The 7,781-nt window shown below is 39.1% G+C and overlaps 1 pseudogene; it reads left to right on the forward strand.

The window, feature by feature from the left end:
- Positions 1 to 2,095: 2,095 nt before the first annotated feature.
- Positions 2,096 to 7,781, forward strand: part of LOC105537314 — a 19,321-nt pseudogene continuing 13,635 nt past the window's right edge.

The raw sequence follows: 7,781 nt of genomic DNA on the forward strand, positions 1-7,781 counted from the left end.
TATCAGTTGGGCTTCTCCCTTGAAAAAATAGAGAAAAATGAAAATATATCTCTGCTTCATGTCCAAGAAAAAGGCAAAAACGAAACAAAAGCAAATATATTTAACAAAGAAGAAAAAACTCTTAAATATAGGAATTTTTAAATGTTTGTGATCGCCACTGATATGAAGCATTTAAAAGCCCCAGTAGTGTTACCATACCGCAAGCAAGCTGTAGAAAATTAAAGGGCAATTTAATGTATACATTGTTTTTTCTTTCCTTGGCTGCTAAGCTAAATGGCTTTCTCTTTTTCTCTTTAGAATGTTAGAAGAGGCCAGGCATGGTGGCTCATGCCTATAATGCCAGCACTTTGGGGAGACCGAGGTGGCGGGGATTACCTGAAGTCAGGAGTTCGAGACCAGCCTTGCCATCATGGTAAAATCCTGTCTCCACTAAAAATACAAAGATTAACTGAACGTGGTGGTGGTTTCCTGGAATCCCAGCTACTTGGGAGGCTAAGGCAGGAGAATCGCTTGAGCCTGGGAGGCAGAGGTTGCAGTGAGCCGAGATTGCACCATTGCAGCCAGATTTGGTGACAAAAATGAGACTTAGTCTTAAAAAAAAAAAAAAAAAAGGAATGTTAGAAGAGGAGGGAAGAGCCAGGCTTTCTCATGGGTTTAAGATTCCTGCTTCATGGTCTGCTGGGAAGTCTGGAAACAGTCCACGTGCTCAGAGACAACTGTAAATTTAAGGAAAATGGAAGAAAATGGTTCATGTCCCAGGAGCTCACTGCCTGTGTATTACTAGATTTGAAAGCAGATTCTCTTCACAAGTTGCTGGGACTACAGGCATATGCCACTATGAGTGGCTAATTTTTTGTATTTTTTGTAAAGATGGAGTTTCAATGTATTGCCCAGGTTGGTTTTGCATTCCTGGGCTTAAGCATGAGTCATCACATTCGGCCTCATTTAATTTTTAATTTTTTTATTTAAATCTTATCAAAGTGTAGTATATGTACGCAACTGTAAAGGCAAGAAACTACAGTGGTTCCTACTCTGTCCGTTCTCCCCAGAGGCAGCACCTGTCTTTGCATCTTAGCTTTTTTCTGGCGTGTGCCCTTGATTCCAGGTAATAGGCACATGCTCTGAGCTTCTTTCCAGGGTGTACCTGATTCTAGGTCATAGCCATCTTCTCTGAGCCAAGGTGGGTATATTACTGGAGGTCAGGAGTCCAAGACCAGCCCAGCCAACATGGTGTGAAACCACGTCTCTACTAAAAATAACAAAATTATCTGGGTGTGGTGGTGTGTGCTTTTAATCCCAGCTACTTGGGAGAGGCTGAGGTGGGAGAATCACTTGAACCCGGGAAGGGGAGGTTGTAGTGAGCAGAGATCATGCCATTGACTCCAGCCTGGGCAAAAAGTGCAGAGCTCCATCTCAAAAAAAAATTATTTCTAAGCCTCATTTACTGCCTTACTTTGTACAGTATTCGATATAATAAAATTTTAGTATTATAAAACAATTTGGTTACTTCCTCGGAATTCGTTTTGGTGGTGTGCTTTCTCTGCATAGTCAGATGCGCGGGTATCTAGCAGTAATGACTTCTTTCATTGTGAAATTAGTGCTTTGTTAAGATTTGTTTTAGTTATGTCAAAGCTGCTTGATTACGGCATGCCAATTGTAATTTCCTAGATACTTTTCCAAGAACTATAGTAATCGGGTAATTAGCTTCTCTTTCGGTCGTATCTCCTTGATGTGTAAATCAAGGATGAATAAACTTTGAGTCCTGAGTATGCTACCAGTGAGAATAAGCTATGCAATGCTAGTAAGTATGACTGTTAAGCCTAAGGTACAGGAAGAGAAGAGAGAAAATACGAGAAAGAAGTAAAGTCAGTATGGTGGTAAGAGAGAAGATCACAGTTTGGAGAGGATTGTGTTATGGTGGTTGACTTAAATGTCTGGTTACTCCTACCTTGATTTTTGATAGCATCTTCCGAGAGCTATATCTCATAGTGAAATGATGGTCTGAATATACTTTTTTTCTTTTTATTGGTATTCGTTTCCTCAGTTTCTTAATAGCCACAGAATTGAAAATTGAAAACTTATTTTATTTCAGGGAATGCAGCTTCATCTCCAGGCTTTGTCGTCGCTGTATAGGTTCTTCGCTTCTGCTCTGATTTCCGTATCTTTGCCTGTTAGGAAAAAGGTAAGGGATTAAGGAGAGAGAAATCATATTGAGATTGAAATATATTATTTTTGTTAAAGTTAACTTATAGATTTCAACTAAAATGCTTACAGCCTACTGTTTTACTATCTAGTATTGTGGTACTGCTTTGGGGAAGTTTTTTTTAGGGATTGGCACTTTGTGTTGATCCCTTTTGGCACATTTAATAGATTACTGATCAGAAAAATAAATGCATATGTATGGGTGTAAAGGAATTCATAATATATTTTCAATTAATGAGCAGTTTTAGACTTCACATCACTCCAATTTATAGGTACCTACTCTCTTGTACTTTATATCCAAATTTACAGATCTATTTTAAGAATTCAGAGAATCTATGGAAGATGGCTCTGCTTGCCATGAAGCGAAGAAACCAGGAACCTTCTCCAGAACCTCTGAAGTGGATATTGGGTCCAGCTCGTGTTCGTCCTCTAAAAATAGTAAGTATCTAAAGCCCAAACAAGTTGCATGGCTTTCTTTTGTTAAATCCAAATAATAACCATTCAGATCTTAGAGGAGATTATAGATATTTAAATACATGTCAGTTACCCAGGATTCTGTGTAAACCATATTCCCATTTAATTGAAACACATTAACAGCTGCTTTTGTATTTATGCTTTGTAGTCTGTTTTGTCCATTGATAGATTGTTTTATTATCTTTCTTTAGAAATTGAATTCTCTCTCAGTTATGCCAGTGCTCCAGTAGCTACACTAAAGAATATGGAAAAAAAGAGGTGAGTCTTTCTGATTGTGTGAATAGAAGTGGATCATTTCCACTAGAACAGCTCCAAAGCTTCCCCCAACTTTTACAGAATATCCATTGCTTAGAGGTGTGTGACTGGACCATGTGCTTCTTTGCATTTTCTGTTTGAATTGTATGGCCTTTGTTTTTGTTTTTTTGAGACAGGGTCTTACTCTGTCACCCAGGCAGTAACACACTCATGGTTCACTGCTGCCTTGAACTCCTGGGCTTATGTAATCCTTCCACCTCAGCATTCCAAGTACCTGGGACTATAGATGTGCATCACCATGCCTGGCTAATTTTTCAAAAAAATTGTATCAGGCCAGCCTCGGTGGCTTACGCTGGTAGTCCCAACACTTTGGGAAGCCAAGGCGGGCAGATCACTTGAGGTGTCAGAAGTTCAAGACCACCAGCCTAGCCAACATGGTGAAATCCTATCTCTACCATAAAATACAAAAATTAGCTGAGCATGGTGGTGCACACCTGTACTTCCAGCTACTCAGGAGGCTGAGGCATGAGAATTGCTTGAACCTGGGAGGCAGAAGTTGGAGTGAGTCGAGCCACTGTTCTCCAGCCTGGTTGACAGAGTGAGACTCTGTCTAAAAAAAAAAAAAAAAAAAAAAAAAAAAAAAAAAAATATGTTGCCCAGACTGGTATCAAACTCCTGGGCTCAAGTGATCCTCCTGCTTCAGCGTCCCACAGTGTTGCTATGATAGGCATGAGCCACCATGCCTAGTCTATTTTTGTTACATATTTTCTTTATTTTCAGATGTTGATCGGTAGTTCTGTTACTGCAGCTGCCTTCTCAGATGGGCTCAGTGCTAAACAACTCTCTGCTGCTTCAGTATATTGACTGCGTCATAGATGAGTCAGTCTTGCTGAGGTCTTATTACGGGTTGAGTCAAACATTACAAGAAGGTAAGAACTGAGGCGAGGATGGGACAAGATAGTTTACAAATGGATTTCTTTTATAAGGGTGTGCCAAACTCTAGACAAGAGGAGCCTTCATAGGCCGTAATTATGTTGTCTGTGGTAATCATATATTTAGAGCATGAATGTTTCTGTTGTAATTTTAAGGTAGTAAGAAGGGAGAGGGATTATGTTAAGGAAACACTACTGGATGGCCACCAAAACTCACTGGGTGGTTCTACTTGGATGACTATCACAATCCAAGGATTTTTCATCTTTATATCTCCAGAAACTTGCTGTTAGGCCCCCAGAGTCATCCCGTTAATGGTAATGAAATTCAGAGGAGACTAATGTGCAAGCCAGAATATCAGTTTATTATAAATTGAATTATTTCTGGTAAGCAAAATTTGCTTATATCTGCCAACTAGAATATCCCCTCTTTGCTATCTGCATGTATGGGAACAAGGTTTGTCAGTAGAAGGTTTCTTAATTATAGAATTAAAGGAAACAGCAGTGAGAAGTCTTTCATCCAGGCCATAGTAAAGCCTGGGCATTTCATTCCTCCAATGGTGGGGGGTGGTGGGAAGATAGCATTTCTTTTGACCAAATTGAGTGTTTCTTTACTGGATAAGCAACTCCTGATTCTTCTGGTGGTTAAAGTTGCTTTTGGTTGGTTCCAGGCCAATTCTTCTTCTGCTGCTCTGAATCTTTTAAATGGAATATGATACAGTTTATTAAATTTCCACTTACTGAATTTCAATCTTTCTTACATTATACCCAGGCTATCCTAATTGAAGTCTAGAATGTTCTAAAACTTTCATTTCAGATGTTTATACTTGCTTGGATGACTATGTGATATAAAGTTTTATCTTATTCATTATATGTGAATTCTTTCCATTTATTTTTTCACTATAAGCTTTTCCCTATATTACCAAGTTGTTGAGGAACATCTCACTGTGACCTCCATCTATCTGTTCTCGTCTATATTATGAGTGAGTTAGGATGTATGAGACTAATGGCTTTTTTACTTTTGTCACTTATTTGTCACTTTGGTGATAATTTTGTTTTGTGCACTTTTTTATTGTGGTACAGCTAGATGCTTGTATTTACTGTTCCTGCTCTAGAATGTATTTGGTACAAGGTGAATACTTACGAACATGGAAAAGAATTTACCAACTTCCTGGATACTTCATGAGGGCAGAGTCCTTCTTAAAAGTAAGATTTCACTTGCTTTTTCCACACTCCACCACTTTTTACTAAAATTTATTTAGATATCCATTGACAGTCTTTTTCTTGGCCGAGTGTGGTAGCTCACACCTGTAATCTCTGCAGTTTCAGTTTGGAGGCTGAGGCGGGTTGGGCAACATGGCAAAACCCCATGTCTACAAAGAATATAAAAATTTGCCAGGCATGGTGGCATACATCTGTTGTCACAGCTACTCAGGAGGATGAGGTAGGAGGATCACTTGAGCTCAGGACCTTGAGGGTGCAGTGACCTGTAGTTGTGCCACTGCACTGCAGCCTGGGTGACAGAGTGAGATCCTGTCTCAAAAACAACAAAAAAAAAAAACACATTTTTTAAATACCTGACATCGTTTGTAAATAATATTTGTTCAATTTGAAACTCATTATAAAGAGAGCTGAGTTGAACTTTTATCTTTATGCTGTTGAATTTGAAGGAGAATATGTTATATTATGCAAACAAAAGGGAAAAACCTGTAGTTTAGGAGAACAAACTGAAGATATAATTAAATGTATTCAGTTAATTGAATTAATAATGTAAATTTCATAAGGTCACCACTTATATTCTTATAATCAACAAACGTTTTTTTGAGCATCAAATAAATTCCAGCCAAGGGACTCTTTGGTCTGGGTAACCCTGAGTTGTATTTTAAGCTGCAGCTTAGGTATCAGCACCATCAAGGAGCCTTCAGTTACTGCCCAGTGTGGGGTTAGCTCCTTGTTCGATGTGCTCCCATGACTGCCTGTGCTTACCTCTATCGTGACACTTTTAGCATCCATTTTTCCACACGTTATGAGCTCCCAGCAGGCAGAAACCATGTCTAACTCTTCTTCATGTATAGATGTTCAGCTTAATTGATAAATGTGGAATAATTCTTTGGCTTTTTTTAAATGAGACAAGGTCTCGCTCTTTTGCTCAGGCTGGAGTGCACAATCAGGGCTTACTGCAGCCTTGATGTCATGGGCTCAATCAATCCTCCCTGCCCAGTCTAGTAGCTAGGACTACAGGTGTGCACCACCACTCCTGGCTAGTCTTTTCTGTTGTTTTGTTTTTTTGTGTGTGGGTTTTTGTGTGTGTGTGTGTATTTTTTTGTAAAAACGGGAGTTTGCCGTTTTGCCCAGGCTGGTCTCGAACTCCTGGGCTTAAGCATTCCTTCTGCTTTGGTCTCCCAAAGTGCCGAGATTGCAGGCATGAGCCACAACACCCAGCCCAAGTTTTAGGGATTTCTTGTGAAACCATTTAATTGGAAGCTGGGTTCAGACGATGGTAGTGAGGATAGCAATTTAGGTTGACGTTTATGTTTCCTACTTGGGAAGATGGATGGCTTCCACTGAGAAAAGGACTGTAAGAGGAACAGGCTGGGAAGGAAAGATGTTTCACTGAAGAGATGCCAATGGCACATCAAAGCAGTCATATCCAGTTCCCAGAAAAATAACGAGTCTAAAGCTCAGGAATGAGATTTGGGCTGGAGATACAGGTTTAGGACCCCTCATGTTAGAAGTGGTGGTTTTAGCTATGATATGGATGAGATTGTCCACAGAATTCATGTCATGAAAGGAAGGTCTTAGAATAGAGTCCTGGTGCATGTCGCTATGTAAGGCTTAGGTGACGAAAGGAAAATGAGAAGTCCCAGATTCTCACTCTGGTGGAAATACAAGCAACCTAGACATTTGAGCCTCTAAAGAAGGAGCTGCTCAGAGTTGGGATTTGGTCTGTGGCCTCTAATGACATTCTAGCCCTATTACATAACATTGTATACATTTTACTGACCGTTCAAATTACTGCATGTACTGTATCCAAGGTAATAGAATTTTAAAAATGGGTAACTTTTAACCCTTCCAATTGAGGAAGCTTTATGGTATTTGAGAGCTACCTTTCCAATTAATGAAGCTTCATGGTATTTGAGAGCTGTATTGATAAAAATGGTAATGCATGTAAATACTAATCATCTTACCTTTTTCTGAGGAAGTCTGGCATCTAACCTAAGGCTTTCATTATATTGATGACAAAATATTAGTCTAAGAGTGAAGCAACTATAGCCCAAAATAAACTCGTTATTTAGAGCATAATTTTGTGACTGAAGCTTTCCATATAAGGATTTACTATTCACTTGTGTTGCAGGAGGGGTTTTATTGCTGTAAAGCATTCCTATGTAAGAGCCTTTCTCTCTGGGATGGCCTCTGTTGTCAGTCACAGTTCCTTCCGCTTGTGAGCTGGATTATTTTTTGTAGCTTCCGTGGTATGTATCATGAAAATTTGGACTCATTTAATTCAGTGTACTATAATTGAATGGATTTTGATAAATCTTTTTTTTTTAATTCTTGGGGGTGAAACCACTTCTTTTTGACCATTTAGCACAGCTCTTCTTGACATCAACCATTTATTTCCAGGTAACAAAAACTTGCCTTGCTTAGATTTAACAGGATGTGTTATTCATTGTAGTGGTACACAATTCCAAACTGACATTACAGCAATGGTTTTATAACAGGATTTTCTTGCACGTGGGTTTTGAGGTGCTGCATCACTCAACTCAAAGTTAATGCATAGAATATTCCTTTTGTAAGGCTGTGTTGCATAGTTTTCCTGACCTGTTTCCGCTTGTAGCAAATGACATAGTGAATGAACAAGTGGCAAATGCATATTGATAGAAACAAACCGAGAAATACTTAGTTTGATTGTTGTGGTTT

This window comes from Mandrillus leucophaeus, unplaced genomic scaffold (assembly GCF_000951045.1).
Source record: "Mandrillus leucophaeus isolate KB7577 unplaced genomic scaffold, Mleu.le_1.0 Scaffold1700, whole genome shotgun sequence".
In the NCBI taxonomy this organism is placed as follows: Eukaryota; Metazoa; Chordata; class Mammalia; order Primates; family Cercopithecidae; genus Mandrillus; species Mandrillus leucophaeus.